This window comes from Gavia stellata, unplaced genomic scaffold, assembly GCF_030936135.1.
Source record: "Gavia stellata isolate bGavSte3 unplaced genomic scaffold, bGavSte3.hap2 HAP2_SCAFFOLD_123, whole genome shotgun sequence".
NCBI lineage: Eukaryota > Metazoa > Chordata > Aves > Gaviiformes > Gaviidae > Gavia > Gavia stellata.
In genome coordinates this window covers 90076-114649 of record NW_026776622.1, presented here as the reverse complement: position 1 = coordinate 114649, position 24574 = coordinate 90076, and positions in this window count along the sequence as shown.

The following is a 24574-nucleotide window of genomic DNA, read 5'->3' as shown; positions in this document are numbered from 1 at the left end:
AGCTCCTCGCAACGTTCCCTGAAGAAATAAAAGGTAAGGCACTTCTTTTCCTTTTTTTTTTGGAACTTTTTGGATTCTGGAATTTTGGAATTGCTGTGTTGCATTTGCAGCATTTGAATAGCCGCCATGCCCGTAAGGCATGGCGAAAGCTTCGCAGGGTTGGGTCTCGGAGGTTACGCTTTTGTGTAGTGGAAGCCTAGGCGTCTGCCTGTAAGTCATAAGCGAAAGCTATTGCTGGGTTGGACTTAGTGTATTTGAGACAATTGTCTTTTGCATTAGTTTGGTATTTGATATTCTGTACCTATTTGGTATTGGTATTAGAATTCAAATATTTGCATTGGTTAAGGTATTACTTATATTTGTTACATAAAATATCTATATCAAAACCTATAATATTTGTATTTGTTTGGTATTACTTATATTTGTTATTTATCTATATAAATATATAGATCAACAATAAATATATATACATATTATATATATAATATATATAAATAATAAATATAGATATAAATCTAAATATATAAAAATAAATATATACGTATCTATATGTATATATACATATAGAATGGTGCTAACAAAATTGTTTAGGAGTAAGAATGCAGGGAATTTAACTATTGATGAGACGTCACCTTTGGAATGTTTGTTAGCACATTGGAATAAGCTCCATGATGATTTGAGTAGGAGTCAAATGATTGAATATTACAATCACTGGTGGCCTTTATATGTTTTAGAAGACCAGGAAAAATGGCCAATGAATGGGACTTTGAATTATAATACTATCTTGCAGTTAATGTTGTTTTGTAGAAGGGAAGGAAAATGGAAAGAAGTACCTTATGTGGATTTGTTCTTTTATTTAAGGCAGTGAACTGATTGGCAGAAGGAGTGTAAGTTGATAAGTCGAGATAATTTAGTGATGGCTTTAGCTGTTGAAAAGATATGTGAAAGTTCTGTTCTCTGTTGTTGATTGAATGGCATGGAAACAGGCAGCAGGAGTGTACAGACAAGATCCAGAAAGGGTAGCTAGAGTTGTGGAAACGATTATTAGGACTCAGGATCCCGATTGGAATGATTTGCAAGTGCTATTGGAAAACTTATTAGACAGCACTGAGAAACAGATGGTGTTAAAGATGGCAAAGGCACAGGCAGAGGCAGCAAGTGTAAGTGGTGTACTTACTGGAACTATAGAACAGAATTTCCCTTTGGGGAATTCCCAATGGGACCCGAATGTTGTGGATCACAGACAGAAATTGACTCGTTACCAAGGATGGGGACTGTATGGAGTTAATCATGCACTGCCAAAAGCTATGAATTGGTCAAAATTATATGAAGTAAAACAAGACAAAAACGAATCCCCCTCATTATTCCCGGAAAGGTTAAAAACTGCTGCCAGGAAATACACTGATCTGGACCCTGAAAAACCAGAAGAGGCTGTTCAATTGGCTTCTATCTTTATGGGGCAATCAGCCCCGGATATAAGAAAGAAACTTCAGAAATTGGAGGGGGAAGATTCAAGGGATCTGAATAAGCTGCTCAAAGTGGCATGGAGAGTGTATAATAATCGGGAGAAAGAGGAAGAACAGAAAAAGGAGAAAGAAAGGAAAGTTAAGGAAAATAGGCTGCTGGCTGTTTTAACAGGAAGGTTGATAAGAGGCAGAGGAAGGGGACACGCCAAGGGAAGAGGAGGTTTTAGGAATTTTGGGGAAAGAGGATTTAATAAGTCATTGGGGATGAATACTGCCGGGAAGAGGGACATTGGAAAAAAGATTGCCCCAGATCGAAAGCAAATCAGCAGGAGGCTGCCAGAATGATGACTTTGGATGAATGAAGGGGACCGGAGGGGAACCCAGCTGAGCCTCTGGTTACAATTAAGCTGGGAGACTCTGCAGTTGAATTTTTAGTACATACCGGGGCAACGTATTCTGTTTTGAACACCTGTAAAGGGAAATTGGGAAATAAAACTGCAAATGTAATTGGAGCGACCGGGAAACAAGAGGAAAGGCCATTCCTAAACCCCCTTAATCTGAAATTTGGAAATAAGGTAATCACACATAAATTTCTATATATGCCGGAATGTCCCATGCCCTTGTTGGGACGAGAGTTACTTTCTAAACTAAATGCACAAATAATTTTTGAAAAAGGGGACATTTATTTAAAAAATACCTGAATCACAGACAGGGGATATATTAATGATACCAGAAAAAGCAAAATGCAAGAAATACCACAAGAGGTAGATGAGGCTGTGATACTTATGGTCTGGAACACAGAAATACCTGGAAGATGGAAGGTAGCCCAGCCTGTAAAGGTTGAATTAAAGGGACATGCCAAACCAATAAGAATAAAACAATACCCCATAAAATCAGAAGCTAGACAAGGAATTAAGAAATTAATTGATAAATTTCTGGAATGTGGAATTTTGGAAGAATGTGAATCTGAATATAATACTCCAATCTTACCGGTTAGGAAGCCCTCAGGTGAACACAGATTAGTTCAGGATTTAAGGACAATAAATCAGATAGTAAAAGACCTTCATCCTGTAGTTGCGAATCCATATACCCTCTTGACAACTTTAAAGGAAAGTCGTCAGTGGTTTACAGTGCTTGATTTAAAAGATGCTTTCTTTTGCATACCTCTGGAAAAGGAAAGTAGGAAATTGTTTGCCTTTGAGTGGGAGAATCCATAAACAGGATGAAGAACACAATTGACATGGACAAGACTACCACAAGGATTTAAGAATAGCCCGACCATCTTCGGCAATCAACTGGCATTTCGAAAAATGCAGGTCCTCCTGCCAGAGATCATGGAGGTGCTCAAGGATGGCAAGACAGATATCAAGATGAAGGTCCTGGTGGTCTTCAGAAACATGATGGGTCACCTGAGCAGGAAGGAGGCCAGCCCCATCGCTGTGCAGCTGGCAGAGGAGCTCCCGCCCCTCTTTCATGAGGTAAGGCTGATGTGGGAGCCTGTGCCCCACAGAGGGGCACTGGGCAAGGACAGCTGCCCTTCAGCCCAGCCCTGCGGGCAGGGCCTTCTGCCCTCCTCGCCCCTGTGGGCGCTCGTGGGATGGCTTCTGGGCTTTGCAGCCCAGAACGGCTTCCCCTGGCAGGTTGATGCCTCCGGGCGACCTGAGGCCCCTGTGCTGGGGCCCAGCCTGGCCCCTGTGCCGGGGCCCAGCCTGGCCCCTGTGCCAAGCACCTGCAGGCCAAGAGCTGCTCTCAGAGCCCCGAGGGCTCCCCAGCTGGGCTGCCAGGCAGCACCGGAGATTCCCACAGCTTCTGTGTGCAGAGCCCGACCCCGGAGCATCTCCCCTCACATCTGCCATGCTCACGCCCTTGGCCTAATGCTCACAGTAAGCCGGGAGTGGCTCTTTCTCAAGTCCCCCTCTCCTTCTTCCTGTCAGGAGTCCAGCCAGACGAGAGAGCTCTCCATCAGCCTCTTCAGAGACGTGGTGGAGACTGTGGTGGGGAGTGACCAGAGAAGGATGAAGAAGAAAGCGCGAAGGGGCTTGCTCCCGCTCTTCTTTCACATGCATGACGGGGCCGACAGCGTGGCCAAGGTAGAGATTCCAAAGCTGGCTAGTGACACAGGGAAGGGCGTGCTGACCCCCTGGGCATCAGGGGCAAGAGCTGCTGGCAGTCGCACGCTGGGAGCGTGTGTCACCTCGGGGTCCAACTGCCCGAGTCACTGAGGACAGGGCAGAGCTCCCCTCCGTCCCTGCACCGGTCCCACCACTGCCTTCCTCATCCCCCAGTGCCTCTTGCTGCAGAGGTGGAAGGGGAGGGGGGGTCCCCTCCCAGCTACGCTCCCTCCATTCGGCCCTCCTCCAGCGCAGCCCTTAGGAAGGCTCCCTGCAGACCCGGCGCAAGCAGGGGCAGAGAAGCTGGCACGAATGCTTCCCGCACCTGCCCTACCTTGTCCAGCTGCAGCCCGTGGCCCCAGGCACGACTACGTGCAGCCCTACAGGCCTCCCTGCTGTCCCTGCAGGTGTTGGAGGCCAAGGCTTCGAGCCTCAATCCCTGTCCCCCAGGGCTGTGCCCAAGAGACCCCCAGGTGTTTAGGCCAGCGCACGTCCCAGCTCTCTGAGGTCAGGATCAGGCCTGGAGGAGGGGGACGCCAGGTCTCCTTCCCCAGGCTGCGGTGCCATCTCCCAGCTTCTGCTGCTCTGCAGGTCTCTGGGGAAGCCCTCATCGCCACTGCAGAGCTCCTCAAGTGGGAACAACTCAAGCACCTCACCCAGACAGGACAGACATGGAGGATTGGAGAGTGCTTGGTGAGGACAAATCCCAGGGCCTGGAGACCCTGGCCCATCCAGGCCTTGCAGTGGCAGGGAGTGTCCCAGCGCCCCTGGGACCCCTCTGCCTCTGGCTCTCTCTCAACTGCAGCCCCCCAGGGCTCCTAGCTGGGAGATGGGAACGGCCTGGGGGGGACGGGGAAAGGCAGGTGCTGGGAGGAGGGGCTGGTCCGGCCAACTGGGGAGGCTCTGTGACATGCCCATACCCTTGTGCTCTCTCCAGCTGGTGCAGGACAGGAGCAGGGCTGAAGAATACTTGAAGCAGAGCCTGCCATACCTGGAGGATGCTCAGGCCACCTTGCGAGAGGCAGCCCTCAGGTTCATCGGTGAGCCACAGCCCCCGGGGTCCCTCTTTTGGCAGCCTGGCCCCAGTCCCCGCCGCTGCACCGGCAGCAAGGAGCAGCCCTGGGGCTGCCCGAGCCCCGGCTGTCCCGTGCAGGGCCTTGGCCTCCTTCTCCCAGCCCTGCCCATGCAGGTGGGCTTGGTGGCCACCTTGCTCAGTCCCAACCCCTCGGCTACTGCTCTTCCCTGGGGTCGGCCCTGATGAGGGGGAGGAGGGCGCTGTGCTGCTGGGAGCATGCTGGGGAACGGGAGGTCTGGCGAAGCTCTGTGCCTAGGGCTTGCCGCGCGGCCCCTGAGGGACCAAAGCAGGGAGAAGCTGTCTGAGATCTGCAGCGGTGAGTAGGGGCACTGCGGTGTTGGCCGGGGCTGGTGGGGCAGGGGACAGAGCCTGGGCAAGGTGCTGCCATGCCTTGCCCTGCTCCAGGGCAACACTTCAGGGGCAGGGGAACATGTCAGGGCCATTTGGGGCATTCCTGGGCAGCAGCTCTCTCCTGGCCAGGGAAAGAGGTAGGTGGGGCTGGCATGGTCAGGAGGGGATGCCTGGGGCTCTCTGCAGACACAGGGGGTCATCTCGCCTCTGTTTCTCTCTGTCACAGCCCTTGGGACCTTGGAGAAAGACAGCGAACTCTCCATCTGTTCCCTGGCAGCTCAGACCATCCTCATCCTGAGCTCTCCAAGGATTCAGCCGAGATCAGGACGCACCCTGCGAGCACTGTGCTGCTGGTGCTGCTAAGCCAGGCAGAGGTGCAGCTCTTCTCAGGAAGATGGCTCATTTTTAATAAAGCTGGAACAACAAGCCGAAACCCACAGTGTCCTTCAGATGTGTATCTGACACACAGCAAGGAAAGGACACAAAAAGGGTTGTCCCAGCTCTGGCTACCCCACGATCCAAGCATCCCAGTGAGGCCCCAGCATCTGCCATTGTTGCATTGGGTTGTGGTTTAACCCCAGCTGGCAACTAAGCACCACACAGCCGCTCGCTCACTCCCCCCAGGTGGGAAGGGGGAGAGAATCGGAAGAGCAAAAGTGAGAAAACTCGTGGGCTGAGATAAAGACAGTTTAACGGGTAAAGCAAAAGCCGCGCACGCAAGCAAAGCAAAGCAAAGCAAGGAATTCATTCAGTCCTTCCCCTCGGCAGGCAGGTGTTCAGCCATCTGCAGGAAAGCAGGGCTCCATCACACGACACGGTTACTTGGGAAGACAAATGCCATCACTCCGAATGTCCCCCCTTTCCTTCTTCTCCCCCCCAGTTTTACATGCCGAGCATGATGGCATATGGTATGGAATATCCCTTTGGTCAGCTGGGGTCAGTTGTCCTGGCTGTGTCCCCTCCCAACTGCTTGTGCACCCCCAGCTCACTCGCTGGTGGGGCGGTGTGAGAAGCAGAAAAGGCCTTGACTCTGTTTATGCCCTGCTCAGCAGTAACTAAAAGATCCCTGCTTTATCAACACTGTTTTCAGCACAAATCCAAAACACAGCCCCATACTAGCTGCTATGAAGAAAATTAACTCTACCCCAGCCAAAACCAGCACACATTGCCACTTCCCCGCCCCATGAAGGACTCAGGAGGGTTTCCAAGCAGAGTACAGAGGTGCTAAGGGGGCTAGAGGGCAACTGCAGGGTTCCTGGAGGGACTAGAGGACAAACAGAGTGCCTCGGTCACCATGATTGCCTCAGAAGGGCTCCTTGGGGGACGAGAGGGGTCTTAAGATGGCTAGATGAGCAGCAGAAGGCTCCGGGGCATAACAAACACCGATGGAGGAATGCTGAGGGGACTAAAGTGGTGTCCTTCACCTGTGTAGTGCCCAGCACACCCTGGCCCCAGGCTTGTTTGACAAGTTTACCCCTCGGTGAGCCTTTCCCCAGAAGAAGCCGCCTTTGTTCCCCCCTGGGGAAGTCTTTTCTTAAGGGAGGCAGAGGGCAAAGAGGAAAATGGCAGCCCCCGAAGGAATCGGGATTGCCCGGAGAGCTGCCTGATGCCCGCGCTTTCCAGCAGCCCAGACGATCTGGCTAGTTTGGTCAAGACGGAGTTTCAGCTCCCGCCGCCTCCTTCTATTCAAAACGCTGTGTTTCTCCCGAGTCTTTCGATTCTTGGGTTTGACTGGCTGGAGTAGGCCTAGCGCTTGTTTAGGAAGGGAGCTGCTGTGCTGCTGCCTCCGTGGGGCAGGAGCTCCTCGGGCTGGCCTGGACCCCCACCGCCGTGCTCGCGGGCGGGCGCCCGCTGGTGCCCCAGACCCTCCCCTGCAGCCCAGCCAGAGCCCGCTGGAACCGGCTGGGACTGGCCTTGTCTGGCCCGGGCCAGCCCAGGCCTCTCCTCCCAGAGGCCGCCCCTGCAGCGCTGCTGCTGCCAGCACCTCGCCACGCAGGTCGTGGTGAGGGTGAGGGGGTCGAGCACGCGCAGAGCCCCAGTGTTGGTGGGGCTGTGGAGGGGCTGCCAAGGGACAGATCCCTCACCTACCCCCTCACCATCGATGGAGCCCAGGCCCAAATCAACCAACCACCTCCGAGGCTCCCACACAGAAGTGGCCAAGAGTGAAAGCTGTCGGTGGCCCTCACCTTCCCTTGGCGGCCCCTTCACAGCCCCACCAACACCAGGGCTCTGCGCTCGCTCTCGCTCCAAACACTCACCCTAACCCAAGCCCCCATCCTCAACCTGCTGCTCTCCAGAGTGTCCCAGGGCCTTGGGTGGGCTTTGCCGCAGCCTGGACGCGCTGTTTGGGCACCCTGGGGCAGATGTGGGAGACTTTGGGGGCATTTAGGGATTATTTTAGGGTGCTATAGCAGGGTCCCCAGTGAAACCAGAGATCAGGAGTGGGATCCAGGCATCCCGAAGGACCCTAAACCACCACTTTCTGGCCCATTCCAGGGCCAGTCCCAGCAGGTCTTGGGACAGGGGATGGTGGGGACCCGACTGTGACACAATCAGGTCACAGTGGGACAACGCAGCATCGTGGTAACCTGCACCTCCCCATGAGGCCTCGGGTTCCCTGAGGCCACTTCAGGGCTCCCTCTCTCCCTTGCAGCTGCCGAGGAAAAGATGAACAAAAAAGACTGGTTTTTCCCCCCGATACCAACCGGAAGCACCTTGGGGTGCCTCCAGTCCCCCCTTTGTCCCCATGTCCCCTCGGGACCTCCCTGTTGCCCTCCGCTGTGTCCCAGAGCCCCACGCTCAGACACCCCTAGACTGCATGCCCCCAGGACTTCCCTTTCCTTTCTGCGCACTGCAGAGCCCTCCCTGTCGATGACATTAAACGGGTAAGACTCCCTCCAGCTTAACAGATATCACAGGGTTTTGTCACCTCAAATCTTCTCTTCCTCCCACTTAACAGGAAGAGCTTGTGCAGGAAAGAGGAAAAAGAAAATGAGACTTCTTCCTCTGAGTTTGCCCTTTTAGGACTTGGAAGCTCCCAGAAATGGAGGTTCCTGTCTCACTGGCTTTCTTCTCGGTCTGGTTTGTGACCATGATGGAGAACACTCTCTTACAATTACAGCCTTTCCCCCATTCAGAAAATCTCTTTCCGCACCGGGAAGGAAAAAGGTCTTTACGCTGGCTTCTCTCATCCCATTGTCGTTTGGTGTTAAAATTGTGGAGAGGACTTTATGTATTGCTTCCCGGATGCTATCGAAATAGGAAACCTCAGTACAATTGCCTCTGTTTTCTTCTCTGTCCTAACACCTTCAATTGTTCCCAATGTTTGTGTCGTCTTGGGTTTTATTTTAGCTTTGCCTGTCGCATATTATTCCGGGAACTGAAATGGTCCTTGACCTGTGTGGTGGGCTGGCCCCAGCCAGCAGCTAAGCCCCCAGCCAGCCGCTCGCTCACTCCTCTGTCATGGGGGTGGGCGAGACAATCAGGCGGGCAAAAAGGGAGGTAAACACGTGGGTCAAGATAAAGGCAGTTTAAGAAGTGAAGTGAAGCAAAGCCATGCATGCAAGCAAAGCCAAGCGAGGAGCTCATTCACCACTTGCCCTGGCAGGAGGGTGTCCAGCTGCTTGCTCGAAGCAGGGCTCCATCAGGCGTAGCCCTGGCTCAGGGAGACAAACCCCGTCACCCCAGAGGTTCCCTCTTCCTCCTGTGGGACAGCCGAGCGGCTCCTGCTGAGCATGACATCGCGCGGTGTGGGCTATGCCTCTGGTCAGCATGGGTCAGCTGTCTCGGCCGAGTCCTCTCCCGACTTCTTGCCCTCCTCAGCCCACTCGCTGGGGGCAGTGAGGGAAGAAGAAAAGGCCTCGAGGCTGTGCAAGCCCCACTAAGCCACTGCCACTGCCAAACATGGCCCGTGTCATCAAGCTGGGCGAGTATTGCCTTAAATGTTATGTCCTGTCCCGTGCGCACCGCGATGAGGTGGGGTTAGCATTGCCCTATATGGCATGTCCAGGATGTGCACGTAGAGGTGACAGCGGGGCCCTTTGTGACCTCCCTTTGTGACACCCCACTGCGCTGCATGTGGTCGGCACGGCTGCGGCCCCCAGCCCGCAGTGTCCGGCAGGACAGTGACGGGACAGGGCAGGAGCACAGAGCTGTCGAGGAGCCCGCGAGCACTGCCCGCGTCTCTACCCGACGCCCCCGGCAGCCGCGCGGCACCAAGGCCCTTTGCCGAAGCTTCCCCCTTCCCTGCCCCTACCCCTTTCCTCCGTCCCGCAGGATGGCACAGAGTGCCCCCAGCTGCCCCACGCTGGCCTGGCAGGAGAACGGGGCTCCCCAGGAGAGCAGCTCTCCACCGGAGCCCCAGGTGCTCTGCACAGTCCTGCCACTGCAGATTGGTGAGTGAGGGACCCTGGGGGTCTGGGCAGGGCTGGGGCCAGCGAGCACACCCTGCTCGACGCCCGCGGGTGGGGGGCACGACACTGCCTGAATGACAGGGCTGCTCAGGGCTGGCAGGGGACCCAGCTCCTGCTCCAGGGCACAGGCAGCGAGAGGCAGCTGGGCTGGCAGGAGGCAGCAATGCTGTGGGACGGGGACCTTTCCTGCCCGTCTGCAAGCGAGTTCCTCAGCTGGGGGCACTGGGGGCTTTCCCCGCCACACTGTGCTCCAGCATCGCAGCCTGCCTGCCGGGCACCCTCCAGCCCTGACATGCATGGGAAGCCTGTGCCAGGGGAGCGGGCACGGGCCGGACGGAAGGCAGAGCTCCTTCCTCTGCTCTTTCCTGCCACCAGACCCTCTCTACAGCCCTCCCTGCTCTCCTCCTTTATTAGATGCCAGCTGGTTACCTGTGTATGAAGAGGAAGACGAAAGCGTGGACTTCATCCTGGCCTTTCTCAGCAGCCCAGAAAAGGTAACCGCGGACATTTCGAACGCGGCTGTGCCGGCGGCTGCTGACAGGGGCTCTGCTGCCTGCTGCCAGGCTGCTGGCAGTGTGCTGCCTGGGCAGAGCTGCTTCTCCCAGCTGTCCCGCACGGCACTGCACCCCCAGTGCTCGGGTCCCACTGGCCGTGTGTGTCCCCCCTCTCACGCTCCCTGTTTGTCCCTCTGTCACCCGGCTGCCAGGAGGAGAGCCAGAAGATTAAGTTCCTTAAGTGCATCTGCAACCTGTGCAGAACCGCCAGGCACCAGGGCTTGTCCCAGGGCCTAGATGACTTCTGCCACAGATATGAGCTGGCAGAGAATATCCAGGTGAGGGGACGCCCCGCAGCTCTGCGGAAGGGGGCAAGGCCCCCCGGCGCAGGCACCCTCTGAGGACAGCGCTTGGGCTGGGCGAGGGTGTGGTGGCACTGGCTGCTGGCAGCTGCCAGGTCCCATCCCGGCTGTGCTCTGCAGGTGCTGCTGGAAGAGGAGCCCAGGGACCAACTCTGCACGGCGGTGCGGCAGAAAGCCATGCTTGCCATCGCCGAATTGAGGTACCTGCCCATCCCTTCTGGGGACGCCTTCCCCAGAGGTCCGTGTCCACCTGCCCGAGGCCTCGAGGCACTGCTCCCTGGGGTGCTGGGGTGACACTGCGACACCCAGGACGGGACGCTGTGTTGTTGTGGTGACACTGGGACATGCAGGAGGGGACCCTGGGATGTCAGAGTGACAGCGTGAAATGCAGGAGGGAACATTGGGGTGCTGAGGTGACAGCAGGACCCCCAGGAGGCGACATTAGGTTGTTGGGGTGACACTGGGACACCCAGGAGGTGACACTAGGGTGACACTGGGACACGCAGGGGGGGACCCTGGGATGCCAGAGTGACAGCGTGACACCCAAGAGGGAACATTAGGGTGCTGTGGTGACAGCAGGATTACCAGGATGAGATGCTGGGGTATTGGGGTGACACTGGGACACCCAGGAGGGGACATTGGGGTGCCGGGGTGACAGCAGGACACCCAGAAGGGGATGCTGGGCTGTCGCAGTGACACTGGGTCACACAGAAGGGTACAATGGGGTGCTGGGGTGACAGCAGGTCACATAGGAGGGGACCCTGGTGTGTTTGGATGAGAGTGGGACAGCCAGGAGGGGACATTGGGGAGCTGGGGTGACACTGGGACACCCAGGAGGGGACGCTGGGGTGTTGGGGTGACACTGGGACACCCAGGAGGGCACGCTGGGGTGTCAGAGTGACAGCGTGAAACATAGGAGGGGACATTCGCGTGCTGGGTTGACAGCACATTGGGCTGTTGGAGTGACACTGGGACACCCAGGAAGCAACACTGGGGTGCTGTGGCAACAGCAGGACACCCAGGAGGGGACATTGGTGTGTTGGAGTGACAGCAGGACACTCAGGAGGGGACGCTGGGGTGTTGTGGTGATGCTGGGACACCCAGGAGAGGGCGCTGGGCTGTCAGGGTGACAGTGTGACAGGCAGGAAGGAACATTGGGGTGCTGGGGTGACAGCTGGACACCCTGGAGGGGACCCTGGTGTGTTGGGGTGACACTGGGACACCCAGGAGGGAACATGGGCGTGCTGGTGTGACACTGGGACACGCAGGATGGGACGCTGTGATGTTGTGGTGACACTGGGACACCAGTGTCCGACTGGCCCCTCTCCCTCTTTGCAGCTCAGTGGAGACGGCGCTGGAGGGCAAAGAGAAAAGCCTCCTACAAGCCTGCTTCTCGAGTGTCTTCTTGCTTCCTCCAAAAGAGGAAATGCAGGGCCTAGACCCTCTACTCTACCTTCAGGTAAGCGCTGGGTGAGCTACAGGAGCCCCCACTCCCTCTGGGCTGCTCCCTGGCCACCCCGTGTCTCGCTAGGAGCAGAGATCCAAGGCAGGGCAGGGTCTTGGCTTTGCTTTCCCACCCTCACCCCTTTGTGCTCTTCCCACGGCCCTGGCCATGTCTAGTGCCGCAGGCTGCCCTGCCCGCAGCAGATTGGCTGCCCCTGGCTCTCTCCCAGGCACGGCGAGGCAGTGCGGGAGTCCTCCCTCGGCGCTGGGAGTTCAGATCAGTCTCCTGGGCGTGGGAGGGACAGCAGAATCACTGCCACAACACTTTGTCTTCCTTGCAGACCGTGAACGCCATGGACACCATGCTGGAGAAGGTGGTGCTCAGCTTTCATGCCTCCAGAGTCAGCGAGGAGCTGCAGATTATCTTGCAGGTCTGACATGTGCCAAGAGTGGGGCTGTTCCTCGCCCTGGAGGGAAGGGGTTGCCCACTCTTGAGTGGATGGTCCCCAGGGCAGTGCCATGCAGAGGCAGCACACTGCAGGGAGGCTGCCCACCTCCCTCGGGTAACCAAGGGCTGCCCGCCAGGCTCTTCTGCAGCACAGTGGCTGCAGAGGGTGGCATCTGCCCACCTGCCTGGCCATAGGGCTGGCCTGGGACTTTTGTCCCAAGCCTGCGAGGGACCCTAGGGGCAGGAACCCCACTACAGGCTTGGCTCGAGATCAGAGGAAGCCTCGATGGACTCTGCGAGTCCAGCCCAGGAGCTGAGCAGCGCTGCTTCTGCTGGAGCGCGTCTCTACTCCCAGGGCACACCAGCAGCTTCTCTCTCCCCAGATGCTGCTCAACTTCACCAACTCTGAGAGAGTAGCTGTGCAGGAGAGAGCCCTGGGGAGGATTAGGGTGCTGAGCCATATGCTGGCCAGCCATTACACACTGGAGGTAAGGAGCCAGGCCCCCTCCAGCCAGGCCACCTCCCCCTCCCTGCACACCAGAGCACCCTGCAGCTCTTCCCCGCGTGGGGCTGCTGCCCAGCTAGCTGATTTGGGAGTCAGGGCCCGCAAGGCCCTGCAAAGCCCTGACTCACCAGGGATCCAGCCCTGGACACCCTCTTGGGTTCAGGGCTTTGGCCCCGGCTGCATGCCCTCAACCCTTCTGCTCTTCTGCCTCCCTCGCCCAGGCCTGGCTCCGCTTCGGAATAGACACCTACGGCCCTGTCTGCTATGGAGACCTCCACATCCCAGTCCTGGGACAGCTGCTGGGACGGCTCCTCCTTTTCCGATCTTCCAAGGACCTGACAATGTGTCCAGCTTTGGATGCTCTTTATTGCCTGTATGAATTCATCCGTAAGCAAAGAAGTAAGAGAAGTTGTGGTGGGCTTCATCCCTCTGCACACAGATAGCTCCTGAGAGGTCTGCTTCTCTGCCTGACCTCCTTTGCCACTCACAGCTGGTTCCTGTAGCATCCCAGCTGCCATTTTGATGCAGAAGCTGAGTGCTCTCCTGAAGTCCAGGATCTGTTCTCTGCGCTCTCCTTCCTCCTGCCTTTCATGTCCCCACAGCCAAAGCTGCCATTGATTACCACGTCCCAAAGCCACGGCTTCCCTGTTAGTGAAGCGCAGATCCATCTGTGTATCACCCCGGCTGGTCCCTCCAGTGCTTGTAGCCAGAAGCTATTCCTGACGCCCTCCAGAAATCTCCTTGACCGCTCGTGTCCTGCCATCTTGCAAGCACATCTCAGGGCGGTTTGGTAAGCTTGCTGGCAAAGCTGCTGCATCTGATTGACTCTTCTGTGTTTCCCTGGCTGTTCAGGCAGGTCGATGCTAAAGGACAAAGCACAACGGCTCCGCTGGATACCTAAGACCACCTCCTTTCTGCTTTTGCCCACCACCACAGACTTTGCCATGGTAATGAGCTCCCCCCTTGCTAGGACTCTTGTCCGTGGCATCAGCAGGGCACTTGTGTGAGCAAAGGCAGGCAGAATCAGCGGGGCTGGTGTGGCCTCACGGTCCCTGGTGAGAGGGTTCCCGCTGTCCCCAAACAGGGACAATGCGGGGGCTGCACTCCACCGTCCCAGCAGCAGCTCCAGCCCTCCCGGCCACCAGCAAGCCCTGCTTCTCTGTAGGGCCAGCACACCGTGCCCATGAGCACACCCAACCCTCCTCCTTCACCCTGGGGGCCCTCTCTTCTCATCCTCCCCCTGCAGGGACTGCCAGCAGCACTGCCCTGCCGGTCCCTGCTGCCAGCTTTCCTGCGGGCACTGCCACCAGCACTGCCGGGCACCTCTGGCCAGGGCTGCTGGCGCTGCCCAGGGAAGCAGCACCATCAGGGCACTCGGTGTGACATGGCTTCGCTCCCTGCCTTCCTCCCACAGGCCTTTGCAAAATACCTCCAGCCTTCTGAGAGGACAGACATCGTCCTTGTGGCCATCGAGGCGATGAGAGACTCCAGCGTCTTTGACAAGCAGGCGGCAAGAAACTTGCTGGATGTGGTCATGAGAAACCCTGACTTCTGGCTGGCGGATGTAAGTGGCCTGTGGCTGGACTGCCCTGCCCTTCAGCCCTGTCAGGCCTTGTTCTCCCTCCCTCTCCATCCCTCCTTCCCAAACCCAGGGGTCTTGGGCACCTGAAGCCACCTCAAGGCAGCAGAGAGGGATGGGAAGGGCAGCTGAGGAAATGGCTGCACTCCAGTGGCAGCACCATCCTCACCCGCATCCCCTCCAGGTGCCAAAGATCATGAGCTGCACCCAGGAAAACCTGGCATGCATCAACATGGAGTCAGCCCGGCAGAGCGTGGGGTCACTGCTTCTCCAGCTGACCAACCAGGACACCACCAAAGTGGTCACGACGCTGTTGAAGATCGCTCCACCAGGAGACAGGTACTGGCCCTGACAGCCTTGAGGGCTTGCTCCCTGTGGGGAGAGGGGCCCGGAGACTCTCTGCCTGCCAGGCCCAAGGAATACTGCTGGACACCCCCGAGGAGCAGGGCCTCCATCCCACCAGGCTCTCCAGCACTGGTGGGTCGGCTGGGCCCGCAGCAGCCAAAGCTGGCCAAGGCAGCCCAGAGTCCCGCCACCCACCACGCTGCTCCCAGCCCCACGGGGAAGACCACCTCAGCCCTCTCCTGCTGCCCAGGGCATCCCAACCGAGGGGCAGGGTCTGCGTCCTGCGGGGCTGCCCCAGGCCACGCTGCTGGGGCCGAGGCAGCCCTGCTGACAGAGCGCTCTGGCTTGCAGCACTGACATGGCCATGTGGGAGGTGATGCTTTCCATCCCCCAGACTTTGGAGAAGATCTTAAAGGAGCTCCTCAGCAAACTCCAGGACCTGACGTTACCCAGCCTGCTCGCCTTGGCTGCAGAGGACGCCTGCGTCCTTCCCTTGGCTGTGAGTTACTGGAGAAGGCCCTGATCACCTCCAGCGAGCCTGCAGGCTCGGCCTGTATCTCACTGCTCTGTTTGTTTCAGCTGACGGCCTCCAGTGGGTTTCAGTCAGAGGATTTGGCTGACCCGTCCCACATCCAGAGCCATCAGAGGCATGCAAGCCTGGTGACGCTCTCCCTGCTGCTTGAAGGCCTTATCACGCTGTCGGAGAGACCCGACCTGGTGAGCAGGGTGTCCTCAAGGGGAGCCACGTGGGCAGCTGGGGGCTGGGGCAGTGGGTAAGGTGGTGGCCTGGCCTTGGCTGGGAGTCAGGCAGTGGGGTGAGTGCTCCAAACGCCCTCCCTGCCACGGTGGGGCCTGGTCTGCCTGGGGAGCTTTCCAGGCATGGACCGTTTCACAAGAAGGAAACTCTGTCTTTCATACAGGCAAGAAAAATGCAGGCCCTCCTGCCAGAGATCATGGAGGTGCTCAAGGATGGCAACACAGATATCAAGATGAAGGTCCTGGTGGTCTTCAGAAACATGATGGGTCACCTGAGCAGGAAGGAGGCCAGCCCCATCGCTGTGCAGCTGGCAGAGGAGCTCCCGCCCCTCTTTCATGAGGTAAGGCTGATGTGGGAGCCTGTGCCCCACAGAGGGGCACTGGGCAAGGACAGCTGCCCTTCAGCCCAGCCCTGCGGGCAGGGCCTTCTGCCCTCCTCGCCCCTGTGGGCGCTCGTGGGATGGCTTCTGGGCTTTGCAGCCCAGAACGGCTTCCCCTGGCAGGTTGATGCCTCCGGGCGACCTGAGGCCCCTGTGCTGGGGCCCAGCCTGGCCCCTGTGCCAAGCACCTGCAGGCCAAGAGCTGCTCTCAGAGCCCCGAGGGCTCCCCAGCTGGGCTGCCAGGCAGCACCGGAGATTCCCACAGCTTCTGTGTGCAGAGCCCGACCCCGGAGCATCTCCCCTCACATCTGCCATGCTCACGCCCTTGGCCTAATGCTCACAGTAAGCCGGGAGTGGCTCTTTCTCAAGTCCCCCTCTCCTTCTTCCTGTCAGGAGTCCAGCCAGACGAGAGAGCTCTCCATCAGCCTCTTCAGAGACGTGGTGGAGACTGTGGTGGGGAGCGACCAGAGAAGGATGAAGAAGAAAGCGCGAAGGGGCTTGCTCCCGCTCTTCTTTCACATGCATGATGGGGCCGACAGCGTGGCCAAGGTAGAGATTCCAAAGCTGGCTAGTGACACAGGGAAGGGCGTGCTGACCCCCTGGGCATCAGGGGCAAGAGCTGCTGGCAGTCGCACGCTGGGAGCGTGTGTCACCTCGGGGTCCAACTGCCCGAGTCACTGAGGACAGGGCAGAGCTCCCCTCCGTCCCTGCACCGGTCCCACCACTGCCTTCCTCGTCCCCCAGTGCCTCTTGCTGCAGAGGTGGAAGGGGAGGGGGGGTCCCCTCCCAGCTACGCTCCCTCCATTCGGCCCTCCTCCAGCGCAGCCCTTAGGAAGGCTCCCTGCAGACCCGGCGCAAGCAGGGGCAGAGAAGCTGGCACGAATGCTTCCCGCACCTGCCCTACCTTGTCCAGCTGCAGCCCGTGGCCCCAGGCACGACTACGTGCAGCCCTACAGGCCTCCCTGCTGTCCCTGCAGGTGTTGGAGGCCAAGGCTTCGAGCCTCAATCCCTGTCCCCCAGGGCTGTCCCCAAGAGACCCCCAGGTGTTTAGGCCAGCGCACGTCCCAGCTCTCTGAGGTCAGGATCACGCCTGGAGGAGGGGGACGCCAGGTCTCCTTCCCCAGGCTGCGGTGCCATCTCCCAGCTTCTGCTGCTCTGCAGGTCTCTGGGGAAGCCCTCATCGCCACTGCAGAGCTCCTCAAGTGGGAACAACTCAAGCACCTCACCCAGACAGGACAGACATGGAGGATTGGAGAGTGCTTGGTGAGGACAAATCCCAGGGCCTGGAGACCCTGGCCCATCCAGGCCTTGCAGTGGCAGGGAGTGTCCCAGCGCCCCTGGGACCCCTCTGCCTCTGGCTCTCTCTCAACTGCAGCCCCCCAGGGCTCCTGGCTGGGAGATGGGAACGGCCTGGGGGGGACGGGGAAAGGCAGGTGCTGGGAGGAGGGGCTGGTCCGGCCAACTGGGCAGGCTCTGTGACATGCCCATACCCTTGTGCTCTCTCCAGCTGGTGCAGGACAGGAGCAGGGCTGAAGAATACTTGAAGCAGAGCCTGCCATACCTGGAGGATGCTCAGGCCACCTTGCGAGAGGCAGCCCTCAGGTTCATTGGTGAGCCACAGCCCCCGGGGTCCCTCTTTTGGCAGCCTGGCCCCAGTCCCCGCCGCTGCACCGGCAGCAAGGAGCAGCCCTGGGGCTGCCCCATGCAGGGCCTTGGCCTCCTTCTCCCAGCCCTGCCCATGCAGGTGGGCTTGGTGGCCACCTTGCTCAGTCCCAACCCCTCGGCTACTGCTCTTCCCTGGGGTCGGCCCTGATGAGGGGGAGGAGGGCGCTGTGCTGCTGGGAGCATGCTGGGGAGCGGGAGGTCTGACGAAGCTCTGTGCCTAGGGCTTGCCGCGCGGCCCCTGAGGGACCAAAGCAGGGAGAAGCTGTCTGAGATCTTCAGCGGTGAGTAGGGGCACTGCGGTGTTGGCCGGGGCTGGTGGGGCAGGGGACAGAGCCTGGGCAAGGTGCTGCCATGCCTTGCCCTGCTCCAGGGCAACACTTCAGGGGCAGGGGAACATGTCAGGGGCATTTGGGGCATTCCTGGGCAGCAGCTCTCTCCTGGCCAGGGAAAGAGGTAGGTGGGGCTGGCATGGTCAGGAGGGGATGCCTGGGGCTCTCTGCAGACACAGGGGGTCATCTCGCCTCTGTTTCTCTCTGTCACAGCCCTTGGGACCTTGGAGAAAGACAGCGAACTCTCCATCCGTTCCCTGGCAGCTCAGACCATCCTCATCCTGAGCCCTCCAACGATGCAGCTGAGATCAAGATGCACCCTGCGAGCACTGTGCTGCTGGTGCTGCTAAGCCAGGCAGAGGTGCAGCTCTTCTCAGGAAAATGGCTCATGTTTAATAAAGCCTAAACCCACGGTGTCCTTCAGATGTGTATCTGACACACAGCGAGGAAAGGGCACAAAAAGGGTTGTTCCAGCTCTGGCCACCCCATGGTCTCTGGGCTTCCCAGCGAGGCCCCAGCATCTGCCACTGTTGCATTGCCACTTCCCCGCCCCATGAAGGACTCAGGAGGGTTTCCAAGCAGAGTACAGAGGTGCTAAGGGGGCTAGAGGGCAACTGCAGGGTTCCTGGAGGGACTAGAGGACAAAGAGAGTGCCTCGGTCACCATGATTGCCGCAGAAGGGCTCCTTGGGGGACGAGAGGGGTCTTAAGATGGCTAGATGAGCAGCAGAAGGCTCCGGGGCATAACAAACACCGATGGAGGAATGCTGAGGGGACTAAAGTGGTATTGTAGAGTCTAGGGGGCCCGGCCCCCAGTCTAGTGGGGTTTCTTAGGGTGCTAGAGGTCCCGCAGAGGTGTCTGGGGTGTAATGAAGGCCTCTGGGTGGTCCTGGGTGGACTAGAGCATTCCTAAGACAGCTACAGGGCAAATGGTGGAGCCCTGTGGTTGGTGTGTGCCCCAGAGCCCACCACTGGGCCCCCGTAAAGGCCAACGGTGGGCTTTTGTGCACAGTGAGGGCCGAGGAACGGTTCCTGAGGCTCAAAGGGAGGGTGCAAGGAGGCTGACAGAGGGGTGCTGCGGGGACTGGGAGGCAAACCGAGGCCTCTAGAGAAGACCAAAAGGCACATTGGGGTGCTGAGAGGTTCTGAGGGGGCAACCGGGTGAGGCTGAGGCAAATCCAGGACAACAGAGGGGTTCAGAGAGGGCTAGTGGATATGAGGAGGGCCCTAGGCCTGAGGGGACTGGAAGGGAAAATGAACAAGCCTTGAGGGGATCCGATGGCAAAAAGAGAATCACCCCCATCTTCAATTTCCAAGACAGCTAGTCCTTATCCACCTCTTTCCCATCCTGCCCCCAGGTCTCCCCATTTGCCCTCAACCAGGCGGCCCAGACACCCACACCCAGCCAGCCCGGGCAGAGCTGAGCATGGTCACGCTGGGCAGTGGCTCCATGGCACCTCTCGGGCTGTCAGAGATGGGGTAGAGAGGGGCTGTTCCAGGGTCCCTTGGGCTGTTTGGGGGTTCCTTGGACTGCCTCTGTGGAACAGACACGCTGAGGCAACAGCACCAGGACTACAGCTCCTGGCACATCCTGTGGACCAACATGGCCACACAGCAGGGCTGTACCAGGAGATGACAGCTCCCTGCAGGCCCTTCAGGCCAACATGCCTCCAATGTGCTCTGCCTGCGGCGGGTGGCAGCGGCAGCAGAGAGCTCCGCGCCACAGCGCCTGTCGGACAGCGCCCGCCATTTCCCGTCCCCCCCTCCACACCCTGCTGCCCTGACAAGCCCAGAAGCTGCACTGGTGGCACCGGCCTCCTCACGGGGGAAGATGGCAGTCCTGAAGCACAGAGCGAGGGACGGGCTGTTGTCTGTTGTGGAGAGCGGCGTTCTTCCACCACAAAAGCGGCCCAGGTACAGCAGGCCCTGAGGGGCAGGCCCTGGTCTCCTGCAGAAGAGCGAGGTTCCTCCAGGCTTCAGACACGTTCACCAGGAGAGGCCAATGCTCCGAAAGACAACAGGGAGGGGAGGCAGCAGGAATGAGGGCCGGTGAGAAGGAGCATGGCCTTCACTGTGTCCTCCCCCGTCAGCTACTGCTCCGCCATCTCCCCCCCTCCCACGTAAGGTTGTCCTTTGCAGCACTGGTTATGACATTCTTTTGGGGCAATTCCCCCATTTTTTCCCGTCATAATCTTTCTGAAGGAGTGATTGCTTCACAAGCAGCTTTCTGCTGCTTTCCACATTTTTATGCTTCTGTTACAGAGACATCAGGAGTTAAGAGGTCTTCTCCAATAACCTCAACCTCTTAAAATAACCTGGAGAAACACACCAAACCCCCACTCCATTTCTAAGGCAGAAATACTGACATCCAGGTTGTCCCTGCTATTGCGTGCAGGCAAGGATGATGCTAGCACGGCTCGCACTGCTTTGACACTCTTCCCATAACGGTAAGATGGACAACCTGCGAACAAGACAGAACAGCAGTTACAGAATGGACTAACATGCCGTCTCTGCCTGTGGTCCAAGGGCCAACAAAAGAGGTAGGCTAGGCTGCTATGATACCCATGTTAGGTACATACACGCTATGAAGTGTCAGAATACAGCATTTGCAGCTACAGTCCCCGAACCCCACCTGATGCTGCTCAGCAATGCGGCATTTTCATATTTAACAAGTAGGAACCAAATCAAAAGGCATGACAGAAATTGCTACTGGCAGAAAATGGCAGGATATTACCAATAAACAGATTTAATGTACAGGTGGGTTGAGCCACTCATGATACTCATAGCAATCAGGCTGCAGTAATTAGGAAAACCATGTTCAAATTCCAGCATTGACTTTTGTGTCTGGCCAAAGATGAATGAATTTGCTCTCTGGAAGAGGTGGGGATTACAAGAGCATTTCAAATCAGTGACCATAGGCAGGTTCAGGTGGTTGTACCTTAGGAGTGCCAGTGATGAGTCGGCGTCCCTGGAAGGCAAACAGAAGCCAGAGAAAAATCCTGGAAAGCACAGGCACCGTCACCATCATCTACATATCAAGAAGCACCCATTTGCACAGTTGCACATACAGCTTTTTTTTTTTTTTTTTTTAAAGAAAACTAACATGAGTGTAGCTGCATAGGCTTACCTCACTGTCACAAATATACCTGATAACAGAATCCCTCAAATTACTTTTTTCCTCCATTTATGTTTGAGAATCGAAACAGAACAGAGGCCTCAGCAAATCTCTGCATCACAGAAACATCAAAAAATGCCTCGGCAGTTAATAAGATTAACTCTATTAAAATACAATACTTAATTGCTGTGTAGTTAAACAGCTTTGGGCTGTCTGCCAGGTAACTTTTCTTGGTCCATTCTTTCATATCCAAAGAGAAGAAATATTTTGAGCCTGTTAAAGGGACAAGCTTAGGAAAAATACTTTTCTTTCTGTTAATTGCTAAGTTGTGACACAGTCACCTTAAAAGACACAAGCCAGGCACTCAGCTTGCAAGCCTCTCCTGTCGATTGCTTTCACGTTCCATTTCTTGAGGTTTAATAAAGAAAAGGTATTCATGTTTTCTCCTGTTTTGCTTTTGAAGCCAAGTATCAAAGCCACACACAAAAAATCACCAACCAAGGAGGATGGCAGAGGGGACATTTTGCTTAGTTGAGGTCACCAGCTCCTCGTAGGCTTTGTAAAAGTTACTTCAAAACCTAAAGGTTGGGCCCATCTTGATCTGACAGTATCCCTTGGAAGAAAAGGAACATTTCATTATTCAATATGGTGCGTTAAAATGACTTGACCAGAGACATTCGCATCATTCATCTGTCAGCCACTTACATTACACTTCATGCAGCATTACAGAAATAAGAGACTGATACAAAAGCCATCTGAAGATGCCGTGTCACAGTGAGATAGTGCAATGTGCCTCAGGACACGGAAGCTTTAATCTGTGGGTCCTCAAGCAACAAATTTATCAATAAAAAAAGAAAAAAAATACCTTCAGCAGTACGCTTTCAGAGGGGGAGACTACGGCGTGGTTTTCAGCATAGCAAAAACGTGCACAGTGAAACACATCTAATTTCAACCGGTTTGTGAAGTTCTACAGTTTAGAAAGAACAAAACCAGGTCTTCCTGCCCAAAGGTAAATCTGAGTACCGAGAACAAGAGGAGGTTTCTCAAAGGCACAGTCTCAACAGATAACAGCTGTTACAAGGCAAACAATACCAGTTCGTATTTCTGTGCCACTGAATAATTGAGAGAATATGCTAAAGTACTTAAAGTACTTTCAATTTTCTTTCTCTTTTTTTTTTTTTAAGAGTATCCTTTTTTTTCCTTCCTGTGGGGAACCTCTATTAATTTTACTTCTTTTCTGAGCAGTATGCATACAAGATACCTAATGGCAAAAAATAACTCAGTATTGAGAAGCTAGTAACTTTTTATAGCAAATCATTCCTTGAAGAGATGAGTAGCTTAAGCTGCTAAGTGACTCTGCCGTGAGAAAGGAAGTCTGAGGATCCTGAGAGTACAATTTTGCTGCTGGTTGGTAACCAAATGAAAAAATAGTGCATTTCACGAAAGACAAACCTAGTAGAATTTAGCTATGCTGCTGCCTTGGTACCAGAGGTGTATGCTATAAAAGAACCAGTAAAAAAAATCTTGTAAATCACACACTTAGATTTAATATATTGAAACAAAATAGTTAAGAATGCAAGAACTGTATACAGATTAAAAAAATATTTTTTAAACCATCTGATCTTAAAAATAGACAATAGTAGTGAAGCTTAAAATACAACCACTCGCATTAAAATGTTTCAAGCAATACCACCTTGGTGTGTCCTGTTCCATCAAATGGCCATTAAGATAACGCATCAGTTGTTCAAAAGGTTGTGTTGGTTGGAGTCACTTTTTCACAATCCAAATCTACAACAGTTTTTCCTTTGATGGAAGAGCCCGAGCATTCCTGGTGCAAGCTTTCCCGCCTCTCTGCAAGTTTAGAAGTGGATCGAGCCATCGAGCCACTTTGGCTTCCATTGGTTTGAGAGCAGACATTATTAACTTTAGTAGTTTTATTTTTGTGGTGGTTGTTGTAGGCTTTATATTTCATGAGGAGGATGAAGATGAAAACAAGAACTGAAGCCACAATGATACCCCCAATAATGATGATCACGGTTCCTCCAAGAAACTGCACGTGGAGGGACCGACACTGTTTGTATTCTTCCTGGGTTGTGAACTGCACACATCCGATCACTCTGGTTGCGGTCAAAGATGTCAATCCATCGTCATAAACAGCAAGAACACAGAGGTCGTACTCACGTCCTGCAACCAGATCAGTCAAGAAGAAGGATTTACTAGCAGCTGGAATCATCCTGGAAGAGAAAATGAGTACCGTAAGCATCCAAGTTGACCGAGCCTAAGGAGAACTCTTACGACTATCAGTGCCACTGTAAGGAAACTAACAGAGCAGAAGATGCACACGGCAACCGGAACAAGCAGCAAAAAGCTAGCATTCCCTAGGTTACTCGGTAGGGATGGAAGATACAGATTTTAGCAACGACAGTGTCTTTACCTTGGCCGTTTCAAACAAACACGGACTAGAGTGCACACGCTTACCAATGGCCAGAGGAGAAGTCCCACTTGATCCATTGTTTTGATCTCCGTTATCTTAAATTTCCACAGTTTCAGCATAAAAGGGCATAACATGCCCTACGCAGAATGCAATGTGGTCAGCCTTTCAAAAAACATAACTGAAGGAGCAGACTTAAGGACTTAAATGGCAGAAAAGAATAAAATTAAGCACTTCAAAATGTATTTTAGTAATTCTACATCCACAGGAAGCACATTTTGAAGTTCAAGGAAAAAAGGCAGATGCAAACCTTTGATCCACAGATTAACCTTATTTCCATCTTCTAACAGCTCTGGGATGCTCAGTGTCTCGTAATCAGGCGACCGGTAAGAACAATGAGAGCAAAGTGTATGCGCTGGCAACTGAGTGGTGTCTTCTGTAGCCCAATAACAGTACCTACTGACTTCCTTACCTTGATGCAACCCTGACATTGAGATTGTTTAATGTCAATTCCAAATACTCCTTTACCGCAAAGTAGCATCGGTCCTAAACTGACAAATGAGAAGGATCCCAAAAGAAAAACTATATGCTACGTTACAAATTCCCACAGACCCCGGTCATGACCATACGAATCGCAATATCCCATTGCAGACCAGCTCTCCATATGTTTGGCTCAGATATTCCTCACTGGAGTAAAGTAGTGCTGTTGCAGAGGAGTCAGTGAAACTACATCTATTTATAGTGGGCAGGAGCATGGCCTTCTCCCGGCCACAAAGGTGGTGCTGGAGAAGACTAACCACTTGTCATACAGTCTTTTCCAAGTAGTCATCCGTGGGACTACGGACCATACAATGCTGAGGCTGGAAAGAGAGAAGAGCTGCACCTTCAAAAGAACATTCTCCACACACATGGCTGCTACCGCTTCAGTTATAACAACTGAATTTCCGTGACTATGAAAAAAATAAAACCACTCCCTTGTCGATGTACACGCACCATCACAGATTCATAGAAACACTAAAGGAGGAGACCCCCAGAGATCTCTACCCCAGCTTCCCACGCAGAGCAGTACTATCACAAACAGTAGGTCAGGTCAACCACGCTTCTGCCTAGCCAACAACTTGAAAAACCTTCCATGAGCTCTCCAGGCACCATTCCAGCCCTAAACTACCCTCCGAGTAGGTGTTTTTCCCCTAATGTCCAATTTGAATTTCCCAAACCGCAACTCATAACCTTTGCCCCGGTCCTAGTTTATAACAGCAGCTTCACGACCTCCACAGAATCTGGCACGTGCTGCCTTTTAAGGCTAAC